The sequence below is a fragment of the Halichoeres trimaculatus genome, unplaced genomic scaffold (genome assembly GCF_033239565.1).
Source record: "Halichoeres trimaculatus isolate MK-OKI-2021-1 unplaced genomic scaffold, fHalTri1.1 fHalTri1_scaffold_17, whole genome shotgun sequence".
Classification (NCBI taxonomy): domain Eukaryota; kingdom Metazoa; phylum Chordata; class Actinopteri; order Labriformes; family Labridae; genus Halichoeres; species Halichoeres trimaculatus.
In genome coordinates, this window is record NW_027437195.1 from 31,072,068 (window position 1) to 31,086,501 (window position 14,434).

Consider the following 14,434-nt stretch of genomic DNA (forward strand, 5'->3'; position numbering starts at 1 on the left):
GAGCTTTAAAGGTCCCATGTTATGTAAAAATCACTTTATTAAGTCTTTTAGTGAAATGTGTGGGTCTTTGTCTTTCCTCCCAGCCCACAAAATGTGATATTTAATGACCAAACCTGTTCTTAGTAGAGCCTGTGAATGTAAAATCCTGACCTAAAACCAGCTGTTTGGATTTTGGGGATTTGCCGACGTCAGCAATTCCCTTTTTTGACCAATCAGGAGCAAGTCTGACCTGATTGGTCCACTGGAGCAGATACCCCCGAACCCCCTCCCCGCCAAATGCCAAAGTTGAAGAGCCATCACTGCTCTGTTTTTGGCTGTAAACAGCCACATAGCTCCATGCTCAAGCTTCCCATCTCAGAAGAAGACAGACTAAGTGTCTAGAGTTCATTTATCAGGAAATGTTCCAGCTACACTCAGTAAAACTGAGCATGTGTGTGCTAGTCACTTCACGGCCGACTGCTTTTCCAACTTTGGACAGTCCAACAGAGGGCTAGCCAATAGACTGGTCCTGAATCCAGGCGCATTACCAACCATCCTCCAACAAACCTGGGACCCTGGAAATGTGAGTATTTTAAATTCTGTGTGCTGTGGAGCAGATGGAAGAGCTTTTCCTCAGTGTCCCCCCTGTCTCTGTGTTAGCTTCAGGATGCTAACTTTAGCTGCAGTTAGCCTGCTGTTTTAGCCTGTAATGTTACGGTAAATGAGCTTTTCTGTTTTCTAAACATTGTGCACTCGGAGCTCGTGGAGCCGCTCTCAGTGACGTGGAAGAGCGGGGCGGTATCAGCGGTGGCTCATTTACATATGAAGGCCACGCCCACTAAATCAGAGCGTTCTGAACAGAGGGGCTATGAGAGCCTGGAAACAATGCTGCTGTGCTTGATTTATTGGCTTTTTGGACCAAAACATGTTACTACCATTTCATGAAGACATCAATGATCCAGATTAAAGTGCAGAAAAGGAGCAGGATATGGGACCTTTAAAGAGGCTCTGAGGAGGATCTGTTTGAGTTAAACTGCAGCGCCACCTTTCGGCCTGGAGTCTCACACACTGTGGTAAAGACGTGACTTAAGGAGCCTGTTTTGTTTTCGAATTCTAACTTTAAAATCCTCCACAACAGAGTCAACCAGGTTACCACAGAAAGATAAAAACCTGTTGATCACACACACACACACACACACACACACACACACATATGAGGGAGTTATTGACCCTCTCGTCCCAGAAATAAAGAGTGTAAGCCCACTTTAAGAAACCAGCTCAGACATGAGATCCTGAAGCCCGGCCAAGAGCTGCTCCAGTAATTAAGTCCTCACAAGTATAGCAAAACCAGAGCAAAGGCACGTACAGAACAATGCTGCAGAATCAATGAGAGACCCCCTGCTGTTTAAACACACACACACACACACACACACACACACTGACAGCAGAGGAAAATAAACGCAGTCTTCAGGTGCGTTGATGACTCATTTTAATCGATGGGAGACGCTGGAGCTGCTCCGGTCTCCAGGGAAGGCTGGCTCTCCCAGCCCAGCAGGGGGTCGCTGATAGAGATCCACCAGATCGATAGACCGCTTACTCAGGGAGGGGGGAGAGGAGTGAAACCCATGGCTGTGTTGAGTTATGTGTGTGTATGGTGTGTGTGAGTGTGTGTGTGATATCTGGGCGTAAACAATAGTGAGACAGTAATTAGCTGAATGCCATTTCCCCTTTCTCCTTAGCTGTATTGTCTTTAAAGGTGGCTGTGATTGTGATTGATGTGCCTTTTATGTAGTGTTTCATGTGTGTGTGTGTGTGTGAGTGTGTGTGAGTGTGTGTATGTGTGTGATAAAGGGTTATTGTATTCGAACCCTCGCTGCGCTGCATGGAGAGGGGGGCCGCACCGAGTCATTATGGTCAGTAAGACATCCATTGATCAAACTGTCAGGCTTCTATATATGTGTGTGTGTGTGTGTGTGTGTGTGTGTGTGTGTGTGTGTGTGTGTGTGTGTGTGTGTGTGCCTGATAAGCTAATTGCCCCTCGGCCAATAGGAACGCACGGTGTAATGGCTCTGAAACATCCAGTCAATTAGCGCGTATAACAACAGGAAGTGATTCAGTCATTCTCTTACACACTTCCTCTCATCAAAGACATAATTCAGCAGTGTGTGTGTGTGTGTGTGTGTGTGTGTGTGTGTGTTTCCTCTTTGTGTTTGTGCACACACCCACGTATGATACCAACATGCATGCACACACCCACCCGTAGTTCCTCGGTCTTTTTAACATGTGCTCGCTGGAAATGAGGCTGCGCAGCGTGTGCAGAGAGCTGAGAGGAGGTGATACCTCAGGGAGCTGATTTACAGCACACACACACACACACACGCACACACACACACACACACACACACACACACACACACACACACACACACACACACACACACACACACACACACACACACACAGATGTATACAGACACAGATGCTTGCCAACACAATAATTTATTCGATCTAAAAAAAGGAGAGAGCCGTTAAATCCCTTCATCAACACCTACGAAGCTCCACGCAACACACATGTGCAGCTTTTCATCCACATGTGCTCAAACACACATGAGCACACACACTCTTTTCACAGGGATCACACACACACAGAGGTATCTGTGATAAAATGGGATTAACTCTGGCTGCTGCTAATCCTGTTTGTTTGCTTGTTTGTTTTCTGAAAGTGGGATTTTTGTGCAGCGCGTTCGCTTCATTCACGCTCCAGAGTTGAAACCCAAATCTGTCATTTTTGCTGTTTTGTTGCTGAAAGTGGGCGACCAGTTTACACAACTCTACCTCACACACACACACATGTAGCATCCATTAAAGGCTGGTTTTAGAGTCGTTATCTGGTATCGATATGCTGCTAAAAGTTGGAGTGTAATCCAGCCTAATTCCACTCAGGAAGTCACTGCCTCCATGATTTTTCCCTCCTGCTGTGAAAAGCTCGACTCCAAATCTCTTGGTTCAGCGCCCCGGGTCAGCTCATAGAAAGTGTGCTTTGGAGAAATGAATGAGGAGACAGTTAGCACTCACATGCTCCAGTGGAGCCGACAGAAGCAGACAGGGGCTCTTCTCCCAGGTGTGAATGTTTGTAAAAGCAGCAATTTACCAGAAACAGAAGCAAAGCCGTGCAAATCTCAGCGCTGTCCATCAGCTCTCTGCAGGCAGCGCCCGCTCTCATCTGTTTGTTCAAACACTCCAGGTGGGTGTGCTGCAAATTGTACGTTACGGGGTCAGTTAACCACAATCACAAAGTACATGTTTCCCCCGCAGCATCAAAGCGTGGAGTCGGTTTAAGTTCCACATCTGTTTGTGTGCATCGGGAGTTAAATCTAGACTAAGACACCAAACAATAAAAACCTCCACTTCTACATTTCTCTGAGTTATTTCCTCCTAGTTTTCTGGAAAGGATTATGCAAATTGGCGCTAATTATGAGCAAAATAAAGTCAGGTCTGAGACAAATATTTGGGTTCTGTTGGGTAAGCAGTTGTTCGTTTCCAGAGGAATTTCCTGCTCCATTTAAACCCAAGTAAATATTGATTAATTATTAATTCGCTTTTTGTAAGCTTGCCTGTAGACAAATTTCCTATTTTGCATGAAGATTTGACCATGATCCAAACAAGCACTGTCTTTTATCTGCATGCATTTAGCACCAAACTGCAGGATTCGCTCTCACAGATCTGGTTGAGGTCTCAGTGAGGTCAGTGACGGAGCGCTGCTGCTGCTGCTGAAGCACCCAGAGGAGGAACGTTGACGTGGTTTGAGCGTTTGATGAGGATGCCTCCAGGACGCTCCCCCCTGGAGGTGTTCCAGGCACGTCCAGCGGGGAGGAGACCCCGAGGCTGACCCAGAGCTAGGTGGAGGGGTTATTTATCCCTTCTAGCCTGGAAACGCCTCGGGATCCCTCAGGAGGAGGTGGAGACTGCTGCCTCCACAGCTCACATGGACATGTAGGGGTTTCTGACAGAGCTCAGTGTCGTAGTCTCACATTATCAACCTACATATACACAATAAAGCATTGTTGGTGTGACCTCCAAACCACTAGAGGGCAGTGAGGGAGCATCAAGGACATTTAGTCCTTGAATCAAAGCTGTTTCTGAAAACCCCGAACAGCTTCAAGCTGAGAGGGGAGCATCCTCCTCAAACAGCTTTAGATCATCATTAAACCCTGATCTGATGAGGAGATCATGACGCGTATATAAGCCTGTAATTAAAGCTGCAGGCAACGTATGATTGAGCCAATCACTGTCAAGGTCTCATCCCTCATATGCTTGTGGAAAAAAGGCATTTTTCCGCCTTCAATAAGTCACATGACCAGCTACACGGAACTCTTAATCAGTGTGTGACATCATCACCAACTGCTACCCTCCCTGGAGTGAAACTGACTCAATTTTAGAAACAACTTCTCATAGATGCCACAATTTTGACCAAATCTTTGTAAAATGAAGAAGTGTTGTCGTAAATTTTGTCAGGAATCCATCCATATCATTTTTAAAGCTGTATGACTTTTACTTTTTGTCTAGATGCCCAAATGCCACAGCCTGCGTGAAGCTGGATCCTCCTCTCCCATTCATTCTAATGAAGGGAGCTGAAAGGGCTTCTTAGGGGTTCACCAACTTTGGAGGCTTGTCGTTCGAAAACAGTTTCTGAAACAACAGACTCCTGAAAAGGATTTGTAAAACAGGGTCCACTCTGTCATCTGAGCGAATTTCAAGCCGATACCATTTATGGCCTAGGAGGAGATCGTTTTTGAAAAAGGCCCAAAAATATGGCCAAATTTTATTTTGGAAGGCAAATTGCCAGCTTCCTGTTTGAGATAGGTCAGGGGTGTAAGTGTATGATTTGTGTGTCTTAATGAGACAAACATTTTGATGTTGGTTTAATCTCTCTACAACATTCCTGCTGCCATTTAGAGCCATTTTAGTGTGCCTCGGTGGCGCTAAAGAGCAAATGTTGGGGTCAAGTTTGGTATCATATCAATTTGATTGGGCGTGTTCCAATTTTGGTGAGTTTCTGAGCATGTTTAGGGATCAAATTAGAGCTCACAGACCTGACAGGATAATAATAAGGAAGAAATGGAGAAAAATCAATAGCGTCCTCGCCTGAAGGGAGAGTCCCCCAAAGTCCTCAGGTAGAATCCCCCAGAACTAAACTTAGTTGTGGGTGAATATCCGTGTATATAGATCTGCATCATTCACCCAGTCAGAGGTGTGTCTACCTCTTTCTTCAGGGCTGCATCTTTCATTTTGAAGCCATGTTTCCTGCAGCTTACGTCCCCTGTTCGCTTTGACCTGATTTATCCGCCTGCCTCCTGACTGGCTAAGCCTCGCAGCCCGCTCTATGATCTTGTCTAAATTTACATCTCTCAACATGCCCCTCTAATCGTGGCTGAAGAGAAGTTCTCATAGCTGCTGATGAAAGCGTGAGAGGTCGATCAAATGTAAAGCAGCTCTCTAAAGCCCGCTCTGCGTCACGTGCCGCGCCGTCTCTCTGGCCTCGAAGCGGCAGCAGGAAGCAGGACGCTCTGAAGGCAGAGACAGGCTTTGGTATTCCTTCAGTGTTTCTCTTTAAGTAAGAGTGAGCACTTTACAGGAAATACAGAGATTAGCCTGAATGAGTGTGTGTATTCTGCTGTAACAAAGACAGCAGGATGAATCAGTGTGTGTGTGTGTGTGTGTTTGGGATAATGGGATGTGAGGAGAAACACTCTCAGCGGATCGTATCTACATGATGGACTAAACCCAGAGACGTTTGTCCTTTAACAACTCAGATACACTAAAGATGTAAAATATGCCTGTCAGCATAAATCAGCGTCAGGTTTGGATTACACTGCGGTGCCGTTCACACACACGTCGCCGTGAGTCACCAGCAGAGACACAGATTGGAGGACAGCAGCACCTTTCAGGACAAACAGCCCTGACGCACCAACAGTACAGCTTCAGATCAGAGCTGGACGCCGTCTCCATCCTGCTGGAGTCACGTTATGCTCCGTTTTAAGGGCAGCTCTCATTCACCGGTTCAGTTTGAACATCCTGATGTGAGCATTACCTCGGCTTACAGGCTCAGCTCCAGTTTATTGCTGCTCTTTGATTGACATTCACAGGCTGCATCGCCCAAAGGAGGTGTTGCAATGCACCAACAAACGGCTGAAGAGGAAGCTGGCACACATGGATGTGAAAGTAGCCTCTTCATGAACTCCTGACATTTTCTGAAAAGATTCAGGATGTTTGGTCCTGATGTTTTCAAGGTAACCTGCTCAGGGTGAGGAAGAAGAGGAAGAAGAGGAGGAGTCCTCGGTGTCAGATGAAACGGCCCTCACAGGGTGTACAAGGGCATTTCTGCAGGGCACAATTCAACACTGGAAATGCTTTCATGAAAAACCAAGAAAGTGCAACACAAAAAACCCAGCTCTCTGTAATTTCAAAAAGTGTATGTGAGCGATCCTATAAACATCTGTGCTTTTTTGTTTCATATTGTATTTGATTGCAAATGATAAACTTGTAATGTACTTAATTCATTAGTTGGCAGATTAAGCTCTACGCTCCCTAAAAATGTTCCTCATCATTTCTTTCACAGTTTAGACTAAATTTAAAAGAATTCTGGCTCAAAAATCCCGGTACCCAGCTGACAGGACAAACCTGTCTCGACCATTAAATTTGCAAACTGCAGACCTTGAACATGGCACCACCTGACCTCCATCAGCTCATATCTCTGCTCCTTTTCTTCACAGTTTGCTCTTTATAACATCTGTAGTAAGAAGAGCAGAAAATGTTGGTAACACAGTTGATGAACAGTTAATGCGCCCCATGTACAGACAAAAAGGATTTTTCAGTGGGTAACAGTTGACACTGATTTCTCAGACACACACAAAATGAATTATTTAATCCATATAAATTATTGAAATAGTTTTTAAACACCTTTGTCATGTTTATATAATTATTCTTAACAAATAATACTGAGAATAATAAACATAAACATGTTTTCTAGTGTTAATTTTGAAGAGCAAACTTGATATTTTAGAAATCAGCACAAAAATTGCGAATTCCAACACAATTTGCTTTTTTGAATAAACAATAAAAATAAATAATAATAATTATTATTATTATTATTATTATTATTATTATTATTATTATTATTATTATTATTATTATTATTATTATTATTTATTTTCATTCTTATTATTTAAAAATTGATAATATAAATAATAATAATAACAATAATTACTATTATTATTATTATTATTATTATTATTATTATTATTATTATTATTATTATTATTATTATTATTATTAAAATGATTAAAATGATAATTATAAAAATTAAAATAATAAAAAAAATAAATGATGGAACCTGTTAACTTTAGGTATTAAATGAAAGTGAAATATCAGCCAAATGATCCACTGTAAAACTGACCCTTCTTAAAATTGATAAGTATATCTTAAGGATATGAAACCTCTTATTTTAGAATCACTCTTGTAACAAAAAGAAATTCAGAAACAAAGCATCAAATTTACGTTTGTTAATGACGTCCATCACAGTTTGAACTTCATAAATCCAGTTATTTTAAAATAATTTTTATTTTTCCAACAAACCCAAATGGTCCAGTCCAGCCTGGACACCATTCAACAATATAGCAAGAGACACTCCAGTCCTGATTTTACCGCAGACCAGCAACCAACACACAGGAAGCAAACCATGATCGTCTTTCAGCTTGACACCGAAAAAAATCACTTTAGCAGATGGCAGTATAACACCTCAGAAACACAACATACCTCTGCAGTCCGACTCCTTTTGTATCGTGTTGACTTTGTCAACTAGCACTGGCTGCATAACTGACAGACAGCTGAACTCAAAGACCGAGGAGTTCCTGGCTCCACTTGTTATGTCCATTTGTTGTTGTAATCAAGATAAATATCAACTGATTTTGATACGGTTTGTTTTATTTTGAAAGTCTCTGGGTGTTTTTAGGTAGTTTCCAGTCACAACTTCCTGTTCCACTCGATCTTTCCTGCGACATGACGAATCAGCCACACAGACCGACTAGTTAAAGACAGTCAAAAAGGGGCGGGACTTTCAGTTTCAACTTGCAAGTGAAAAACTGATCTGACAGGCCACTTTGACTTTTTATGTTATTTTGTCCTAAAAAGAGTCAAAGTTCATGACAGCTAATCCTCTCATCTTCCTGGAGCAGTTTGAAGGTTTTCCCTTGCTCAAATAGTTGAAGAGTTACGGTAATTTAAAAAGCACTTGGGAGCAACAAAAGGGTTTTAAAGCGTTAAATGACATTTAGTAAGAAAACTAGGTGGTGCAAGTTTTAGTTTTCTTTGTGGATTTTCTTTTGTTAGGGGCAAATGTGAAGCTGAAAACAGCAAAAACAAATTCGCACCAGCTCTGTTTTGTTGTATTCTTCCTGTGTCCCATCTCCAGCAAAACACAGATCCAATGGGACAAGAAGTCGTACACGGAAACCACCCAAAAAACACCCAGTGGCTTTCAAAATAAAACAAAGTGTTCAAACAAGACGGTATTCACCTTTACAACAACAGCCAGTGTGAGATGGCGTATGGGAGAGCACGCCGTCAACACAGAGCGAGGTGGAGACAGTCAGTAAAAGCGCTGCTGAGAAACACCCCTACATCCACAGACTGTCTCAACCTGACAACTTGCTGACACCTCACCTGTCAAGAAGATCCTGCAAAGTCCGCAGGGCCACAGGGCCGGCTTTGGTGAAACCAGCTTTGTTGTCTCCTCATGCATCTTTAGGATGAACAACAAACATTTAAAGGAAAACATGCTTTCAGTTTGTTTACCAGAAAACTCCACAGGGTACTTTGAGTTTCCCAACCATGGAAAAACCCCGTCCCATCTGTTGCCACCCAGTGTGTCTGCTGGGGATCCAACAAATGGGAGGCAGCCGGATTGCTTATTTCCCCTTTCAGACATGCAACTCTGAATACATCCCAGGACACAGAGTCGCATGTTTGGTCGAGGGCTGGATGAACCTTCGAGTCATGCAGGACAGACCTTAGAGGATTCACTGCAAAAACAGACTTTATGATATCTGAGAATGCAACTGAAGCTATATTTTCTACCTCCAGGTTGCTCGAGAGAGACTCCAGCACTTTGTCTCACACCTCACGGCAGACCGTCATCACTTTAAGCGTGCAGCAATGGGTATCGAACCCTTTAAACGAGCTCGTTTTGTACCTGTAACAACCGTACATCTAACAGCCCTCTGCGTTATGAAAGGAGTCCACTTCTATAAACTGAAACAGCTCTTTATGAACCGTCTTTGTTGTGTTTTCTTAAGTGCCCTCCAGTTCCTACTTTCATCCACCAGCAGCAGCGTTAAGAAGAGGAACTGTCCCCATCATTTACAGTCCGACCCTCGCCTCGTGCAGCGGCGAGGATGCTCAGAGCAGGGGGAGCACAGGGAGCGGAGGAGATAATGGCTGTGAGGACGATGATGGCGATGATAGGGTGAGCCGTGAGATGCTCGTGGTGATAGTAGAGTAACAGTAACTTAAACACCAGACCCTGGAGACACGCTGGATTTACGCGTGTTTACGGTGTTTGGTCCTTTGCTGGAAAGAAGGAAATTAAAGCCATAACTCCAGCCTAACCTATAATATTCATATAAGAACTATGACTTAGTTAAATGAGCTTCTAATTACCTTAATGCTCTGTAACCTTGTGAGATGGGCTCCTAAAGGGAGCTCTCGGATGGTATGTGATTAATGTAGCTTCATTTGCTGTATGATGGGCGATTTGTGCTGCATTAATTAAGTTGGTTATGGCTGAGGGAGACAGAAGCTGTGCTGTACACAGCTGCATTAAAGCATCCTGCCGTTTGTGGTTTTTTAATTGAAAAAAATATTTTGAACATGCCGTAAGAAAAAGAAGGGATATAAAACAAACACAAATAATCATCACATCCACAAAAAACATAAATGAAGAAGTGCTGTAAGTCTCCACGCTAAAGGAAGTAGGAAGAAATAGACCCTACCCCTCTGAGTAACTGAGTACTCCTCTTAACAAATAAGATATAAAATATATATACACACAGTGGGGAAAATAAGTATTGAACACGTCAACTTTTTTCTCATCACATTTATTTCCAAAATTTCTCCCAGACATTGGTATTAACTCAAATAATCCACACATGAAAAGAAATCCCAACGTTCAGGTCCATAAATAATGATTATGGTGAATTAAGTACGACAACACAGGAAAAAAGTATTGAACACACCATGGAAAGGCTGTATACTTTGGACAGGAAATGCACCATACCACCTGAAATCTGTCAGTAATTATTACTTGAACTTCCAATTAGTGCAAACCAACATCAGCTGGGCTAGAGCAAATTGATGGTCCTATAAAAAAGGTGTTTTTTTCACCAAGCAGTTAAATAGCACACACCTCATGATGGGTAAAGGCAAAGAGCTCTCTGAAGACATTCACAACCTGATTGTTGCTCAGCATCAGAATGGAACTGGTTACAGACTTATATCAAAGCACCTGAATATTCCAGTCAGCACCGTTGGGGCCATTATTCACAAGTGGAAGAAGCACCACCTTACCATCAACAGGCCACGCACAGGAGCTCCTTGAAGATTTCTGACCAGGGAGTCAGAAAGATAGTCAGAAGAGGACTCAACCAGCCAAGGACCACCCTGAAAGTGCTCCAGAAAGACTTGGAGGCAGCAGGTACAATTGTTACAGAGAAAACAATAGGCAATGCACTCCACCGCCATGGCCTCTATGGACGCTCAGCCCGCAAGACTCCATTCCTCAAGAAAAGGCATGTTGAAGCTGGTTTAAAGTTTGCTAAACAGCATCTTGACAAGCCTGTAGAATACTGGGAGAATGTTGTCTGGTCAGATGAGACCAAAACTGAACTTTTGGGCTGTCATACTACAGACCATGTTTGGAGGAGAAATGGCTCTGCACATCAGCCAAAAAACACTACACCAACAGTGAAGTTTGGAGGTGAAGCATCATGGCATGGGGTTGTTTCTCATCTCATGGTGTTGGCAAACTTCATATAACTGACGGAGCAATGAATGGAGCCATGTATGGGGAAATTCTTGATCTGAATCTGCTGCCGTCCACCAGGATGATGAAGATGAGACGTGGCTGGACCTTCCAGCAGGACAACCATCCAAAGCACACGGCAAAGTTGACTCTCAAATGGTTTCAGAAACAGAAAATCAATCTGTTAGAACGGCCTAGTCAATCACCTGACTTCAATCCAACTGAACATTTGTGGAAAGAAGTAAAGAAAAGGGTTCACCAGAGGGCAACAAAGAATATTCCAGATTTAAAGACAATCTGTGCAGAGGAATGGGCCAAAATCACACCTGAGCAGTGTGGGCCATTAGTTCAAACATACAAGAAGCTTCTGGAAGCTGTCACTGCAAACAAAGGCTTCTCCACTAAGTATTAGATGAGTCTCAGTTAGTGTGTTCAATACTTTTTTCCTGTGTTATCGTACTTAATTCACCATAATCATTATTTATGGACCTGAACGTTGGGATTTCTTTTCATGTGTGGATTATTGGAGTTAATACCAATGTCTGGGAGAAATTTGGTTTGAATTATACTTATTAATAATTAATAATACTTATTTGCCCTACTGTATATGATGCCTAATCCCCTAAATGCACTCATACTAAGCTTTAAAGGACAATGACACTGTTTTTAAACATCTGGTCTTACACTTTAAATGGTCTTACACAGAAATAGCTTCGACTTTAGAGGGGAAACAAATCATGACAAATTAAAAGATTATGAATCTGTTTCAACGAACAATGTTGAATAACTTTAACATTTTGTTCTACATCAAATCTTCACTTTACTTCTCTAAAATAGGTTGGTATGAATAGCAGAACAAGTTGTACTCATGGATAATTAGGTAAATTAAGTCTGAAAAGTTAATTTGCCTATAAAACATTCATGGTAGTATCACCAATTAGAAAGGATCGCACATTTGTCGCCTCAACCGTTCTTCATACTCCTAAAATTTAGATTGTATAAACGAGCTGTTGTAAGAAATGTTTGTGTCTGCTCTCAGCGCTCGCTCTGTGACCAGGCTTCATCTACGGCTCCCTCGGGGATTTCTCCGGCTGGCTGCTATTTATAGGCCTCTATCCACGTAAAATGAAATAATTGACAAGGTCAACGTAAACACCTTTAATCACTTGTGGCATCTCCTCTGATTAAACTGGTGACACGCGGCGTGCCGAGGAGGACTGTGACGAGGAGTCTGTTTTGATGCTGTTTGCAGCCGAGTTTGAGGCTTTGAATGGGAGTTAATCTGTGGCAGGGTTATGCCATCGCTTTGCCTCCAGTTAGCCTCCTTTGTGCTGGAAAATCATCTATTAAGTGATAAATGAGAATACATCAGAGAGGGTTTCTTTAGTCTTTATTTTTCACCTACTTCCCTCTCTCTGGTGTTTTAGAAACTCTTATTTCAGCCTCTGTCTGAAACAGCTGCTGTCTCTTTAAGGCTCTCTGCTCCACAAACCCCCTCCCCTCTGATTGGCCAACTCCCCTGGAGGCGGAGCTAAAATCAGACCTTGGTGTTAGGGGTTATTTTTAGAACGGCATGTTTTGATCAGTTCAGAGATTTCTGCAACATCTGAACACGGAGAGGTTTGAAAATCTGCACACGCTCAGTCTGAACTTTCAGCATTTTGACTTAACATCCCGGAGTAAAACATGGGAAAGAATAATTCCCACTCTTTAGGGATTTGCATGCTCCCTTCTGAAAAATATGGGTATTAAATGCAGAGCTTTCCAGGTGCTGGAGTAAAACATGATAAAGTGACAGGTGAGAGTTCAGCAGAGGCTTATAAAGACTTTCGAGGTCATTAATCATCCTGTATGCGTGTAATGTTTCCGTCTGAGTCTGTGTGTTACAGCAGGGTGCGGATCAGCTGTTTTTAAACAGTTCAAAGTGATTTTCAGTCTGTGCTAAAGCTGCTTCAACACCAAAACACCTTCAGCAACGCACAAGATGACACAACAGCTCTGCCTTTCCAACAGGATGCAGAACTTCTGCTCGTTTGAAGTCTCTCGAGATCGACTCGATATTGGCAGCAAATCTACCTTTTCCACTACAAGGCAACTGTTTCCATTTGAAGTCGGGGAGGAACAACGCTTCACACACCTGAATCCAAGCTGACAAAAGATTTCACCCTGTTGCAAACGCAGGACGGGCTATCACTGACTCCCAGAATCAGCATTTCATGTTAACAATGGATCAAAAGAAACACAGAGCATGAAAGCAGTTACACCAGGTGTTGAGCTCACTCCAACAAGCCCTCCATCAAAGCTTTACAACCATATCTCACAACTCTGCGTGGCAGACCTCTGTTTCTGTACAGAGAGCGAGTCTTTCAACAGTTTGGTCAAAGAAGGTGAAAATGCAGCAGCTCAAAGGCCCAGTGTGTCCCACAGGAGGTGGTGGAGACCAAAACTGAGCCAAGAGTAGGATGACGGTAATTTGCTCACTTTATTATTTCCTTTCAGTTCAAACTTGAAGTGTTTCAGTGAAGTGGAAACCTCAGATCCTGAGAAATGAGGTCAGTGTGTGAGTGTTGAAACTGCAGTTCCTCGAGTGTCCACTAGAGGCTGTCTGTAGAAACAGCAGAAACCACATACACACGCATTCAAAAAGAAGAAAATGCAATTTTAGACAAAGATAATTTCTTTTTCAGCGTTTTCACAGTCTGAACAAGGGTAGAAATTTAGATTGGGGGGTAAATTCACTCCTGACACATGGCGCCATCTGTGCCGCCTTGATGTTTCAGACAGGGGGTGCTGTTTCTCCTTCAAACACCGTTGTCTCTAAAGCAGGAGCCTGTACTACGAAGCTGGATTAGCTCTTAGAGAGATCACTTACTGGATAAGTTTTGGGTTTTCCACACTACGCATGTGGATCTCTTTTTATCCAGACACGTTGCCACGGTAACTGATGCTGAACGCCAAACCTGGTCCGGAGCAGGTTCAGTTCCAGGATCAGAGCTCACGGGGTGTGACAGACCGCCCGCTGACCAATCGGTTCCCTCAGGCGGGCATAAAGACCGCTCAGTCACCAATTTGTTCAGCTGGAGTGAAGTCCTCTGGCGTGGGACCGCCCCCTGTCTTTTTGGCCCAACATTTTTTCTTATGGGCTGTGAACAAACAATATCTGACTGATCATCAATACTGAGACATTGTCAGGGAAAAGTAGAAATGTGTGCAAATAGAATCTTTCATACTGACCACTTTGAAGTATGTTTTTATATATATCTTTTATTTGCTGCTGCTATTGCATCTGCAACACAAACTGCCTGTAATGAGCGTTTTCCTTGGGATTTGTAGGAAAGTGGACTCTTTCTAATTATGAGGTTGGATATGATGCTGATC